General features: G+C 34.2%; 1 pseudogene; it reads right to left on the bottom strand.

The window, feature by feature from the left end:
* Nucleotides 1-456: 456 nt before the first annotated feature.
* LOC139707874 (growth factor receptor-bound protein 14-like) overlaps nt 457-15,949 on the bottom strand; it is a 57,118-nt pseudogene continuing 41,625 nt past the window's right edge.

Raw genomic sequence — 15,949 nt, 5'->3', positions numbered from 1 at the left:
TACTTTCTTTTAATTAAAAACTAAAGATTTTTCATGCTTCTTAATATTAAAAAAGTAGTATAACTGGAATTCAGTTTGCAAAATGGTCATTCTGAAACCTGATTTCTTCTTCATATTTGGTGTTTGAGAATTCTAGGGCTGTCATATTTTAAAAAGGAGCAGATAAATGTTTGAAGTATTCATATTTGAAGAAAATACAGTAATATATGAAACCACAAAAGAACGCTCCAAATCATTTTTTCTTAAGGTTTAATTTCAACTTACAAATTTTAAATGACGATTGTAATGCCAATCCAAGTTTTTGCTTGTTTGCAAAGCACAAAATATTTTTTATAACTTTCAGGTGAAATATTCCTTTCACCACAGTATTTTTACCCTTATTTATGCTCTCTTTTTAATATTTTTCCCCCTTGAGTCTTTTCTCTTGAACAGTTTAACATGTAATTTCTGGTTCAGCTATAGCGCAATCCTAGAACAATAATGTTTCAACTTGCAAGGAAGAACACCCTTCTTGAGTTGGTAGAACTCCACCAGCTGGATTAGATCCATAAATCTAGTGTGGCCATCATCTAGCATGCGGAACATTTCACCATCATCTTCCACCTGCAATAGGAAAAGCAACAAGCTGGTAAATAGGGTAAAGAATCCAGAAGGATGATGGTTGTTCCACTGCAAGCTATGTCTTCATGCCAAAATTGACAAGTTTATAAAACTAAGGATTGTGCAGAGAACAGCATGGCATGCCCACTTCTTTAATTTCACTTACATTTAAAAGAAGTATCATCTGATCCTTGGATAAGAAACATGCCTCCACTTTCTCTGCATCTAATTCTCCCAGAGTTCTGTTTAGTTAGGATAGTTTAACAATTTTGAGTCAATGAACAGAAAGAAATCTGTACTATTCAGTGTAAAAGTAGACAGGAGATTTTAATGCCTCTGTGTACAGAAATTAATTTCTGTTTCTAAACATTGTCTACTTAATGCCTCAGTATATTAAAAATGACTATTCATATAATTTTTATCAGCAAATTCATTCTGAAGCAATAATATATTATGCTAATGGAATGTCAGTTGACTTTTTTTGTTTGGTGGTGAAGTCTTCTAGCATTAAACGCTCATAATTGCTGGGGACACTGATCAAATAATCAAAAAAGCAGGGTTGGTACTCTCTATGGCCTTTGAATGATTTCAAAAAGAGGCAATTCAAAGGAAAGCATTAGTAAGTTAAATAAGACCTTCCTGAAAGTAGTTTGAATCTGTTTTACTCTGCCTGATTCCAATATGCATGTCACATATGTACATATGTGCACATGCTGACACACATCAGCAGAAGTGAAAAAAAAAACCCAAAGCAAGTTGTGCCAGACAAAAACAGAGTCACAGATATTTTAAAAATGTTCCCAGGATTATTTAAATGTCCACCAATCTCACAGTTCCTGTGTTTCTATACAAATAATTTAAAACAAATGAACAAAAACTAGCAACAATAATAGCAAAAAATGTCTTTGAGAGAAAAGAAGAGAAAGGGTTTTAAAATAATGTTTTTTTTTTTAAGGAATGGATAGAACTCAGAAAAAAGAATCTTTAGTGGCCTTTTAAAAATAGGTGGCATTGGGTCTATACAATATTGCTAAATCATATTTCATGGAAAAAAGATAAATTTAATTTTTACAATTCCTGTATTTCTTATATTAATTCAGGCTCATAAAACCATTTCTGCCAAACTTAACTCTGGTCAAAGCACAAGCTCCCACATTATATTTAATAAAAGGAACAACAGAAAAACAAAGTTTCCAAAAGCTTATGCATTAAGATCATATCTAATATACAAATGTGAAATCACAAATTACTTAGTGGTATAATTTGAAAGTGCTTTATTTTTTGTCCATGACTCATTGACAGGACAAAATTTTGGGGTTACTCTGACTACCCCTTACCAAGAAAACTCTAAAAAGAGAGAGGAAGAATTTCAATATGTTTCTAAATTTACTCACAGATTTCATAGAAACATAGCATGTAACAAAAACAGGATATGTACTCATAAAAGCTGTAGCTGGGATCTCCTTAACTGTGTATTCAGTGGGTATGATTATTCAACTTGGTGAATGATATGTTACAACATAATCTCATACTACAAAACTGTCATCAGTGCTAATGAAGATAAAAGGTTTTTTTTGAAGATAAAAGGTTCTTTCTCCAGTTGTTTAAACTGACAACAGTTTCATTTCTCATCCAATACTCAATAAAATGTTCTCATTGTACTGCATTTGGGAAGGAACCTGGCAGTATTAAAGTATCTGAAACTGAGTAATGTGAGAAGAAAATCCTTCAGATTATAAATCTCTCATAAAATATTTTATGCTTTTCTTGTGTACTCCATGGTATCCCATTAAAAGATAACACAAAAAAATAATCAAAAAGTACTCTTTTAATAGATTCATATTTTTAAGCTGTTAATATTTAGAGAAAAAGCAATAGGGATGTAAACAGAAATAAAAGCAAACATTGAAAACATCAGAAAAAAATTTTCTACTTAATATACCCTGCATTATACCTAAAAAGAATTACAATGTATAGGATAATGTCATAATGTAAATCATATTTTAGAATCATATTAATTACTTGTTCAAATTGAAACATTGATACCCAAAAAGAAGGTTAGTTTTTTTTTTTCCTCTCATGAATTAATATCTAAAATGCTAGAATTGGCACAGAATGGATAACATTAGTGCTCCTAGTCAAGAACAAAGAATACTATTCTTTTCTCTGTTAATTTATACATAAATACTAAGCACACTCTGTGTACTGGGTATTATACAGATATTGCTAGAATTCAATGATAGCCACTCTTACAGAACAAAGTCATTTCTGTGTTATGATAAGCCAAAATTAAAAACACTTGGTGTGCACTGAATAAATTATTATTATTTACTGTCAAAATCCAATCCAAATCCAAAATCCAAACCCAAATTCTACTCAACACTAAAAGTATCAAATTTACCCATCCACAAGTCCTTGTTGAATAATCAATCGCTGAGCTTCATCTCTGGAAATCTTGTGGTGAAACCATGGCTGGGACCAATGGATGGCTGAAGAAATAAAATGAATGAATACAAAGGTTTGCTTGCAGTGATGCAATTTCACTACATATATGTCCCCCATCACTTAGTAACCACATGTCACCAAAGTCATGTCAAGCTGCCCATCAGCTCAGTGACCATGGCTAGGAGCAGACATACCCATGTTTGTGGCAGAGGTTTGTGAGGAGGCAGTGGGTCTACCGTGACTTCCCAGGTGCAAACATCCTTTTTTCTGAGCAAGGAATGGGGGTGAAACAAACTCAAATTAAAAATTCTTTCAAGAAAGTGAAATCATGAGTATCCTCCAAGCGAGTCCTTCTTCAACTGCAACTGAAAGAGCTTTGGTGGGATTTTCTATAACTCTGCTTTTCTGACCTGAGAAGTCCATTGCTACCAGGGAGTTCTCAGATATACTTCTCTGGAAAAAAAAATTTTTGAAAAACAAAACAAAACCAGAAAACACTTGCAAGTCATGAAAATCTTCAAAAGTAATCGTTTACTGTTTTGCTGGCAATATGCTTCAATTTGAGACTGGGATTCCCAAAGTGGCTATCAGGAAATTAAAAAGTTAAAAGTACATATTCTCTATAAAATGATGCTATGGAGAACTTTGCTAAATAAGTTCAATGGCTATTTGTTAGGATAACTGAATTAAGTGCTGAGTAATGTGATGAAAATCTTTGAAAGCATGTCTTTCCCCTAAAACAAACCTCGTTTTCACATTGTCTCCTAATATGGCAAAACTCCAACTGAGGAAGAAATAACCCTTCCTACTGGCTATAAGGAACTACCACTTCTGAACTCATCTCTGTATTAAACTTTATGTCAAATACACAAACATTGAAGCCACAATTTTATGATTCAAAATATGTAAAATCTGTAACTTAGATTGATACATATCTTCTTAGAAATAGTACTCATATTTTATAAAGGAGCAAATTGGAGTATGTGTTTTGAAAGCTTATCATGTCAAGTTTCATTTTATTTGGAAAATGAAATTTAGCAGAATAATAATACATAATATTAGATTTCATATTAAAATTTTTATGATGGGGCTGGGGCTATGGCTCAACAGTAGCGCACTTGCTTGGCTTGTGTGAGGCACTGGGTTTGATTCTCAGCACCACATACAAATAAATAAAGGTCTGTTAACAACTATTTTTTTTTTAAATTATGATGTAATATATAAACACTTTTTCTTTTTTGAAGAGATGGGTGGCCAAGTTAGAGCTGCAAAAACAATTCTGAATGACAGAAGCACAGACATGGAAAGAAGACATATTTAAAAAAATGTAATCAAAACAATGATAAAGTCAGTGTTTTTGCTAATTACTTCTTATATTCATGGTCTCTAATGGGAAAGTAAAACATATAAATCCTGGATCTTATTTTTATTTTCCTTTTTCTGGCGTCCTATTTTGCAATCATCTTTCAAGAAACAGGCATGCTATCCCACAATGAGTCATGAGTACTAAAAAAAGAGAAAATTGCCAAATGCTCTAGTCAAGAGTCTCACATGTCTTATACACTAGGAACATAACTTAAAACTAAGCAAAATAAAAAAAAAACTGAATGGAAGTGTGTGTGTGTGTATCACTTATTCTTCAATAATTACTAAAAGAACAAAACCCAAAGTGAAATTACACTGGTAAATTATGAGCCAACCTGCATCTAGAGACTTGTGGCTTTCACACACACACTCTCTTTCTACATTTGGAAAAGATACTATAGTCAAATGTGGGCTTCAAATAAAACCTTATCCTCAAGAAAAAAAAAATTAGGTTCCTTTATTACTGCCTTACCCATCCCATTTTTTAGCATCATTTTCTCTTCAAACCATGTGATAATGGCCGACAATCTTATTATGGTCCATCTATATTTCTAGAGATCTGGCATGCAATCTTCCATTTGTTACAGGAGCCTTTATAACTGACAGCTGCTCTTTCCAGACAGATACTGTCTCAGTAATCTCTATTTGCTGTCACACCTTAGTTTGCCCTTCTCACCCCATGATCTTCCATGCTGGGCCTTAAACCAGTTGGATATACTTTTGCTTTCCCAACATTAATGGAAAGTGTCTGCCTGTCCAAATCAGAGTAACAAACCTGGATCCTAATGATAGATTTATTCTTATAACATCTTTAACTTCACATGCCAAGATGGGTTCTATAATGAGAAGTTCCTGATAACATAAAAATACTGTGAGGAAAAACAAATAAACAAGCTGTTGTTCTCTCCCTACCCAATACAGGGGACCAGATGTACAATAAGATCCCATGTTCCATAATTATTTGGCAAACAGAGAATACAAGACAATTAAAGAAATTTTCCATTTGCTACAATAACTACACTAAGAGGAAATAGGAGTGTAGTAAATGTTGTCTATTGAATGGCAGGTGGTGGATGAAAAAATAATAGTTTACCTTTGGTGGACAAAGAAATGGAAGTAAAGCAAAGTCTGACAAACCCAAAAGGTCATTTTCAGCTCAATTTCTTTCACATAGGAAAGCAATGCTGGTAAAATTCAGAATTGGCTGTATTTCTCAAATATTTGTTCCTTTTTCTATCTCTTCTTAGGGGATGAACAGGGTAGGCCGTAGCAAAATGAGCCATGATTTTAATTGCATAGCCTTTCTCTCTAAGAAGGGAAGCCTGCGTGTATCCTGGATTACCCAGGCCAGACTCTGAGACTGCTTGTATCCACTTTTAGTGAGGTTTACATGTAAAATGGTTTTTACACAATATAACTGCATGGCAACTAGCCATGCTTTCTCTGTCACTCTATTTGAAGGATCTTGATAAACCTGCAGCTCAGAATGACTGAACAAGAGGGCAAAGAATTCCTCCAGACACCATTCTCTCATCTGCTTCATACAGTGGACACCCCAGATGAGTCAGGAGATTATGCAACTACCCCCTTCCTTTACACTGCAGGACACCAGAGATCCAACTAAGATCACACACCTTATGGTAAAAATAGCAACCAATATGTCCCATCTAGGGTTATTTCAAGTACCACATAGTGGGAGGTAAAGGAAAGAAACTTCAGCTTAGCAAGTCTAGCCCAGGGTCAAAAGTAAAGACTAAAAAGAACTGAGCAGATATTTTCTCCCGATCTCCTCACTCCAGCCAGGAACATATTAAGAGACACTCCTTTAAATGAATTCCTCCTTTACCCTAAAATGAACCAAATCTATCTGGTTTCCTAAAATATCTGCTGATGATTCTCATTTCAAAAGTTGATATGAGTGGCTGTCACATGGTATTATGGGTAGGTGCTCCCTTTGGTATGAGAACTGTTGTTTTGTTTCTCTTCTCAAAACATGGACAAGTTTAAAAGAGAATACTGTTACTTGAGAAAGGTAACTAAATTATTCTAACTTTTCTATGTAACTCACTGAAAACAGTTCCTGAGTAGAAAGCAGCAGAGACAGGTGAGGGGCACCAGCACTATTCAGGTCACTGATCCCTCTGTAATCATCTAGAAAAGTGGGTCTCTCCATACACACAAAAGTAAACACAAATACCTCCCCAAACATCTAGGTCTCCTTCACAGACATTAAAAATAGCATAGATACAGTTCTCAGGTGCTACCTTCTATGATCACAACTCCTGTGTAAAACAAGCCCTTACTACAAGGCATTGGGACCTCTTGCCCCTATCACACCTGATTCCAGTCAGATTCACTCAAGGAGCAGTTCTTTTTACAGATGGGGTTGAATAAGCAAAGACGGGCTAAACAAACTCAGATATGCCGTGATCAACAACAGAATGACTTTCAGTGGGAAAAAGTAAGAATAATATCACACTTGTATTCTAACAAAAGTAATGAAAATGGAAAGGACTTTATTTATAACAATTTTTTTCCTATGATTAAAAGGACACTAAATAATAATTGCTTCCAAAGGTTTGGCTGCTATTAATACATCCATGCTAATAACTCTAGATTCTAAAAGAAAATTTGGAGGGATTTAGGAAAGGATTAAGATAATAAAATTCATTATTTTTAATATACAGATGGACTGAAAGATAAGAGTAAGCTGACAAACTAGAAAATATTCACCTTAAAGTGATTTCTATTATAAAAATCATTACATTCCTTAGTTTCTTATTTTAGGGCTTAAAAGTAATATGATACAAAGATGAAAAGTTATTCTTCCATAATTTAAAGCAACATAACTACAAAATAGGGGCTCTTTTTCTATATCATCTATTGTGCTTCATAATCAACATAATTTCATGCCACATTCCTGGAACTGAGCATTTCACCTGGCTCATTACATGTGGGTAAATGTACCTTCCTTGGTCACAGTCAGGAAGAACACATTATTAGCCTAAGTGGAAACACAGTTTTCAGAAATCTGCATTAACTTATCTGTAACACAGGCACATACATCTGGATTTCTAGTATACTCAATATTAAGGAGTGCAGCAAGAATTGCAGAAAATAAACTTTAAGTTCAGAAATAAATTTCTGTGATAAAGCACAGGAAATTAAAATTAAGTGCTAAAGAAGGTAAAAGATGTTCCTGTGTGTGTCTGCAAATAAATATCCAAGTTACATTTGGTAAAATTCTGAGAAGCACTGCATAGTTCATGTAATGCATAACCTATATTTTGACTTTTAGTTTTTGCATTTCCTGGAAAGCAGTCTGCTTTTTAAGGACCTGGAACTTAAAAAAATTACTGTTAGAAAGCCAGAAAGTAAAAACATACACATGCGTATATTACAGTTTTTAAAATTTGAAATCATTGGCATCTCTATAATAGGCTACAACAACCTCAGAATCAGTATTAAAATAAATAAGCAAACCCACAATCAAAGAAAATTAATTAAAAAACACACAATGCCAAGGAAAATGTTCTACAAATTATCTTATTAAGAATCTAATCCTCAAATGATGTAATGACATAGAATATACATTCCTTCAAATATTTAAAATATTTTACGAACATATAACATTATGTATTATAATTGAATATTTCATATATGTCCTATGATTTTTATCACAGACCATACACATATGCTATCCAAGTATAAAAAGTTCAATATAACATCATACATACAAAGTATAACTTTACTTGACCAAAAGGAAATGGTAAATATATTGTAGTATATATTTGTAATGTAATACCAAATTAACATAATATAAATATAAAATAAAATATAGGTTCAAAAAATCGATCCTTACTATGGGTGATATACTCTGAGAACTGCAGCCACTTCTGCCTTGATATGGAGGCATGAAATTCTGGTACAGCTTCATGCCATACTGTAAAATAAACAAACAAAAACACAATGTTACAACTTTTACTTTACTACACTGGTAATTCAATTAAAATATTATTTCATTAATCATATGTTATCAGTATAAAAAAATAATTTTATGATTTTCCTTCAAACAGACAAGTAAAGCAACCAAAATTTGACAGAAAATCTTTTAATGCCCTTCAACAATACATTTAAAAAAGATATGTTTTTTAATTTGTTTGTTTTACTGAGGCTCCCAAATTAAGGTCTTGCTCACTAGTATTACTTTATACTGGTATTACTTTATACTGAGACTTACGTTTCTACTTACATACTTACATAATTTGCAGCAAAATCCTTTGGATTGGTACCTTGTCTCGTGAAAAGAAAGCTCACTTGGGAAAGGTGTCATGCTGTACATTCCAAAGATTTAAAAAACCTCACATATGTCCTAAGCAACACTGTAAAATTCACTCTCATTCTGATGATTGATGAATTAATTTGTCTCTTTGGTAAAACTATAAATTGGGGCCTATCTGGAAAATTCTTGGCTCTATATCATTCTTGGTTAAATATTCTTATAACCAAGAATAATTATTCTCATAATACTTTTGGGCTTAACATTCAGAAAACCAAAATACTGAGGAGTCCAGCTGATTTCAGAGTTTCAAAATACAATGTAGAAGATTAGAAATGTGGGGTCTTCACTTTTAGGAGGCAGCATCTGACAGACTGAGCCATCTGGCCATAATGGGAAAGTAGGAGGTCTGGATTCTAACGGGATTATTAGTTTGAGAAAAATTAAGACTGCTAACTGCCATGAGCAAACTTGTCCTGAAGGAATCCTCATCTGAATCTGGAAACTACTCCTTTAGATTTAAGCTATTTTGTTGAGGGGGGGGGGAGCAATTATATTGGCAGCTTTGAATTTTTTATGATTTTAAATTATGTATATTTATACATATTTATTTACATTTTGGCTACACTCCACAATTCTTTCCATTTCATGAAGATATAATGAACTTCATGTTAGGTCTCAGCAGCCCTGTTCCATCTACTGCTTCCAGCTTTGTAATGTTGGCATTTGGCAGGGTGGTCATTGTGTTCTATCTCCTCAAGGCCCCAGAAGCACCTGAGCCAGCAGGTGCTGGGTCTCAAATGGGCCTGATAGTGGAAGTGTATATGGAAGGTGTGGAGGATGACTTTGAAGAAGAATGTGCTGCTGTTGATTCCATGTTGGCCCTGATGAACCATCCTTATCACCTGGAGGAGAATGACCATCTCCATGCCTGCCTCCAGGGGCTGCCAGAGTCCAAATGATAGGTAAGATGGCAATTCAGTGGCAGGTCTAAAAGGCCCCCCCTAAAGGTGCCAGCCCTTAGGTTCTTCAAAACCCCAATCAGGCCACAACACTGCTTCCGGGGTCAAGCTCTAGCCTAAGCACCACCACTTAGCTCAAGGTTTCCCGGTGGGTTTGCCTGCCCATGCCACTCTTCTGGCACCTCCCTTTGGCCCACCTGGGCCAGCCTCTATTGACCTGCATCCCCTCTGGCACCAGGTATGGGTCTGTGACCCACATATCTGTCTACACAACTTCTGAGCAACACCTACTCTGCCCAGTACTTGAGTGTCCACCTTAAATGGGATTCCTTCATGTACCCACACAGGTGCACAGACACACACACTCACAGACATGCATGAGCGCGCGCACACACACACACACACAAAGAGTACTGTATAGAAAATATTGAATGACACCATGAAATCAAATCTTACCCATACGATAAATTTTATATAAATAGTTCAACAGTGCTATTTCTCTACTAGTTCCATAAAACCAATTCTAGCAAAGTGGATATATTTGGTAATTAGGCAAATAAACAAAAAAAAATGGGGGGAGGGGATCAAGAGAATCATTATTTCAAGATTTTGCTTCTAACATGAATACAAACCCACACTCATTTAAAATTCTGTGTGCTGACTTCTTTATCCAATTATTTCCCAACTTTAAAAAATTATTTAATTCAAGGTTTGAAGGACATTAATGGGACCTAACGAAATTCACTTTAAATCAACTCTAACCCTACAATAACTTTAAAAAGAAGACAGAAGAGCTTAATTCCTAGTCAAGTTCATTATGAAGTATAGATAATAACCTCAAACCAACACTTTAACAAGGAACATGAGGATTGGCCACCTTCTTCATTGAAAAACCTGCTACCTACTAATAAGATGGTTATCTTCCTAGATGTATTGTTCCTGACACCTGCAGTGTTAGGTAGGTACCTAGGTGCCATTGAAGACCTTTAGTAGGCATTTAACTCTTGTCAAGGGTAGTCATGGGCCAACTTTAACATTTCTCAATGAAATACCACAACAGAGAAGCCGTCTGAGTTCTAACTGAAGGGAGAGAAAGAGAGAATATGTAACTGGGACATTCTATGTGAGCAATCCACTTTTCTAAGTCTTTGATGTTCTACAATTCTATATGTAACTAGAATTTCTCCAAAGAGAGGCCGGATCTGTTAATATTCAAATGTAAGACAGACTGGTTTCTCATTGGCTACAGGTTAAAGGTACTCCTGGATGTTCGCCTCCTTTTCTGGCATCATCTGGAAAAGTTTTGTCATTGAAATAAACAAGGAACACTGATATGATAGGTAGAATAACCATCCCAGAAAGATGTCCACATCCTAATCCCTGGAACCTGTGAATATGTTAGGCTACATGGCAAAAGGAAACTGAGGTTGCTAGCCAGCTGAATGTGGGATGAGGATTATCCTGGCTTCTCCACGTGCACCCAATGCAATCACCAGGAACTTATAAGTGGAAGGGAAAGGCAGAAGGGACAGAGCTAGAGAGTTGGTAGCAAGAGAAGGACTTGGTGTGATACTACTGTCTTTGAAAGTGGAGGAATAGCCACCAGCCAAGGTATATGTGTGGCCTCACAAGGCTGGAAAAAACAAGGGAAGTGGTTTCTCCCCTGAAGACTCCAAAGGGCAAGCAGCCCTGCCAAGCCTTGACTGTGACCCATTCTGGACTTGAACTAAAAGAGTACAGGATAGCTGGGAGGAGTGTCACATGCCTACAATCCCAGTAACTAGGAAGGCTGAGACAGGAGGATCACAAGTTTGAGGCCAGCCTGAGCAACTTAGCAAAACACTTGACCAAAATAAAATATAAAAATGTGGGGGTATAGCTTAGTGGTAGATTGCCAAGTTCATTCCCCAATACTGTCAAAAAGAAAAAAAAAAGAATATAGGATAATAAGTTTGTGTTATTTTAAGTCTCTAAATTGGGGGTAATTTACTATACCAGACTTGAAAGGGTCTTTGAGAATAATCAGATGAGGGGAAAAAGCAGGAAGTGAACAATCTTCCAGAAACTAAACATCGCCAAGATGGAAGAATTAAAGGAAATTTTTGGCATATTTCATTGATTCTTGCACTTGCATTTCAAAATACAATATTTGTCTCTTCAAAGATGGCACAAAGCCAGACGTTATGTGGAAAGTAAATGGTATCCATGACTCTGAGATGAAAATGATTCAGGAAAGCCAGACTTGGAACAGGAAGAAGTTTTACAGATATCTTGACTAATTTATTTCATTTATCATTTCATATATACATATACACATACACATATAGCAATGTCTACATATTTAGACATATGTACATGTATATATAAGTAAGTCTGTGCATGCAAAAGTGAAATATGGCAAATTTCTAGCTAAGTCTAAATAAGTCTATAATAACTATTTAAATAAAAGTAAAACAAATGGCAAAAGTGATGTGAAAGTCACCTGTCATAATTATATTGTCATTATTTTTTTTTATTTTTTTGTAATATCACAAAGTGTATCCTTGTAAAATCAATGGAACCTGAGATTCTCTGAGATACTGCTTAATGGGTACATTTTGTGGTGATGAAAATGTTTTGGAATTAGATAGAAGTGATGGTTGCACACTTTGAATGCACTAAATGTCAATGAAATGTTCACATTAAAAATAGTTTGATTAATTTTTAATATCAGAATTTTACCTCAACTTAAAATTTTTAAAAATAAAAAATAAAAATTCCCTCCAAAGCTAGTCTGATCACTTATCTGATTATGATTGTTCTATCCTTCTTTACCCTGATCTCTCTCTTACACAGGATGCTAGTAATGTTTTGAAGAGCTACCAAGTGGCGAATATGGAAATGGCAGCAGAAAAACTTCTAGGTCCAAAGTGGACCTAGTAAATACATAAGCTGAGAACTCGATTATGAAGTGAAGTGTACACTCTTCAGCCTAATGAAAGGGCAGAACCCAGGGATTCTACAAGACTCCATTTCTCTGATGTTAACTTCTAAATATATCAAAAAGCTAGTTTTAGGACACACTCACTGTTAATAATCTAAATCTTTATGTGATAATAAGTGAATCATATATGTTATGCATAGAATATGAAATCTATAAGTTAATAAATTATATTAGTGATCAGGCATAAATTATAAAAAATATCTGGGTAAATGCTGAAACTTCTAATTTAAACAAAGGATTAAGAAAAATAGTAATTTGTATATTTTGTCAACTTTGGCAGTAAATGATACTAAATAAAGTATACAGACATAATCTTTGTATTTTACTTTTTCAAAAACAAACAAAAAAAATCATGATTTTTACCCAATTGTGATTATCAAAGTAGTGTCTTTATAAGGAAATGAGTGATTACTTTTATAACTGTAAAGTTGTGTAAATTTACTGGCATGTAAGTTTCAAAATAAATTAAATAAACATGTGCTTTCAATACATTCTGAAAGAAATCAGTTCTATATCTCTTTTCTACATGTATCTGCCTTTAGAAGGTTCTTACTCATTTCCAAATGCTCATCAACAAATTATGCTTATGGAAGTTGTAATTTCCATTTAACACCCAAGTGGATGATTTAAAAATATGCTCATAGGAAAATCATACAATTTTTTGATGTTCTACTAGAAGTAAGTTGTAATTATTAAGCTAGAATGTAATTTATAAAACACCTAAATGGAACATAAAACAATCTCATGAAACATATCCAGGCAGACACATTTTAAACACACTTCACACTGAATTGTAAGCAATGTTGTATAAACGTAGACTAAGTTGTATAATGAGAGACATCCATTCAGTTATACTGGCTATGGATATAATACTCTTGGAAAAATAAAAAATAAAAATCAGAGAATTTCTAGAAATGGAATATTACTTCATAAACAAAAGATAAAATATTAGCCCATTCCACTTTACTCCACAAATGTTTATCTTTTAGATTAAAAAATACATGCATTTGGTGGTGGCTATTTTTCTTCTTTCTCGTGTAGCCACAAAGATTCATATTAGGATTCACTCTTCTTTGCATTTTCAACTACAGATATTTTCAAACTTTTATGATACTCACAGCATTTAATAGAAATTCATGCCTCCAGTGAGATTACCTTAAGCAATCTAATCGTGGTCACCCAGCACATCCTACTCTGCTCTTCTTCTGCACAGAGCATTTTCAGGTCTCGGGGCCCTCCTGCTTTGTTAGGCTAGAAGGGCCACAGCACATTGTTTATCGTTAATGCACATCTTGAAGGTAACACCTATTGAAATAAAAGCCACTAAAATTATCCTATATGTAAGAGAAAGCTGTCTCTTTATTAAAAGAAATTAAAAGAAACTCAAGCTTACCTAAAAGGCTGAGGCTTGCTTTATTGATCTATCAAAATATTAAGCCTGTACCTTAAAGCAGAATCCATAGTTAGTTTGTGCTCCTTGTTTTTTTTTTCTTTTTTTTTTTTGCCCACCAGTGACACATAAATATCACTAATTCCAAATTCACTGAAAAACTGCAAATGCCATGGTTCCTTAAAAAATACATACGAGTGTTGAAATGGGTACATGTTTTGCAATATTTCTTTTTGTATGTTTATAATGTTAAATAATGTATTCCTTGGGCAAACATTACCTAAATACAATTTCAATATAATATGACAAAAAGAAAAGAAATTAAAAAAAAAAAACCTATGTTACTACACCCTTAAATAATCAGGAACTTGATACAGTTTTATTAAAATTGACAAGCGACAATTTCTTTATAATGTAACACACGCATATGTGTGGGCATACACACACACATTCTATTTTAAACTCTCTATTCTCTTTATTCATCATTTCCAGAATTCAGAGAGAGAATATAGGAAACAATGACTTTTGAACACGTTTTCCTAATCCAGGTTTCAAATTATGGTATCTCCATAAAGGGAAGAAGTTTGGTTTGAGCTTCTGTAGCAGTTAGGAAAAAGGTAAAGGGGACAATGTGTCCTGCTTCATTAGACTACAGCCATGCCTCATAGTTGTGTACTATGTAATACACCACAGGAAACAACCAGAAGGGTTGTGTGACTATCTTGCTTTACAAGAAGGAAGCTCGTATGGCTGAGCTCAGGGAAATTATCTGGCAGTGGACTGTGTCTGATTTTCAAGGCAAAGTGGAAACATGAACAGCTATTTCTTCTCTGAGAAATCTCTGAGAGTTAAAGCTGGCCATGGGAAATTACTGGGTCATATTATTCTGTGATAGGTTAATAACTTGGAGAAGTACTTAATTCTGAGGTTCAATGTGCAATCAAAATTGGACAAAATGCATCTGTTCTCTAAAACTTTGCCATTAGCAGTATGGTCTCAGACCAGGAAAATCTTTATCCTCTAGGATTTTTTTGAAAATGCAAATTATCAGGCCCCACCCCAGACCTAGTGAATCAATATCTGCATTTTAACAAGATCTCACTGATACCATATGCACTAAATTTTAGTAGCAGTGTGTGTGTGGGCATGTGCACACACACACACACAGAATAAGAGAGAAAATATTCAGCAATATTAGCAACTCCTATTAACACCCAATCTTTAGTACCAAAAAGAAAGAAAAAAAGGTGGAGGTGCAGGGAGAAAATTAAAGGTATAATCTATGTTGGACCTCAAAACCTTCAGCCTTGGATAAAGAGAAAGGAGTAAACTCGGGGTGGGTAAAAATGAACAACATATGTGGTACAGAAATAAGAGCATCCAGATATCCTCAAAGATATATAGAAACTACTTTGAAATAAAACTGAACAATTTTTAAACATATCATGATAAATCTTTAGAATACAAAAAATGTCACCACCTCCTGATATCAGGTAATAAAATCATAAATATAACAAAGTAAAAAGTCTGTTTTAATTTACAGCTAATAATCTTACATAACATATCACAGATACTTAATTTACCTTTGATGTTTGTTCCTTTAGTAGAAAAATATAAACCAGATCTTCTTAGAAGGATGTAAATTTTTTCCAGGACTTCTTTCCCTGTTTTTCCGCATGTAAGAAGCCATGGATTTCAGGATATGTGCTTGAACTTAGAAACATCTGAAAGAAAAATTAGACTCTCCCCTAATATTATGGAAACAATGATTTTGTAGCCTTTTACCAATCAAATGTAAGTATGAAAAACTAAACAATATCAATATCAAACATCAAAATTATAAACTAGTTGATTGTCTATTTGTAAAGCTGGACATCATTTATAGGGTGAAGTCCTATACTTCTCATCCTTTCCCATGTTTTTTT

The sequence above is a fragment of the Marmota flaviventris genome, chromosome 12 (assembly GCF_047511675.1).
Source record: "Marmota flaviventris isolate mMarFla1 chromosome 12, mMarFla1.hap1, whole genome shotgun sequence".
NCBI classification, from domain to species: Eukaryota; Metazoa; Chordata; class Mammalia; order Rodentia; family Sciuridae; genus Marmota; species Marmota flaviventris.
This window is presented reverse-complemented; position numbering and strand designations above follow the sequence as displayed.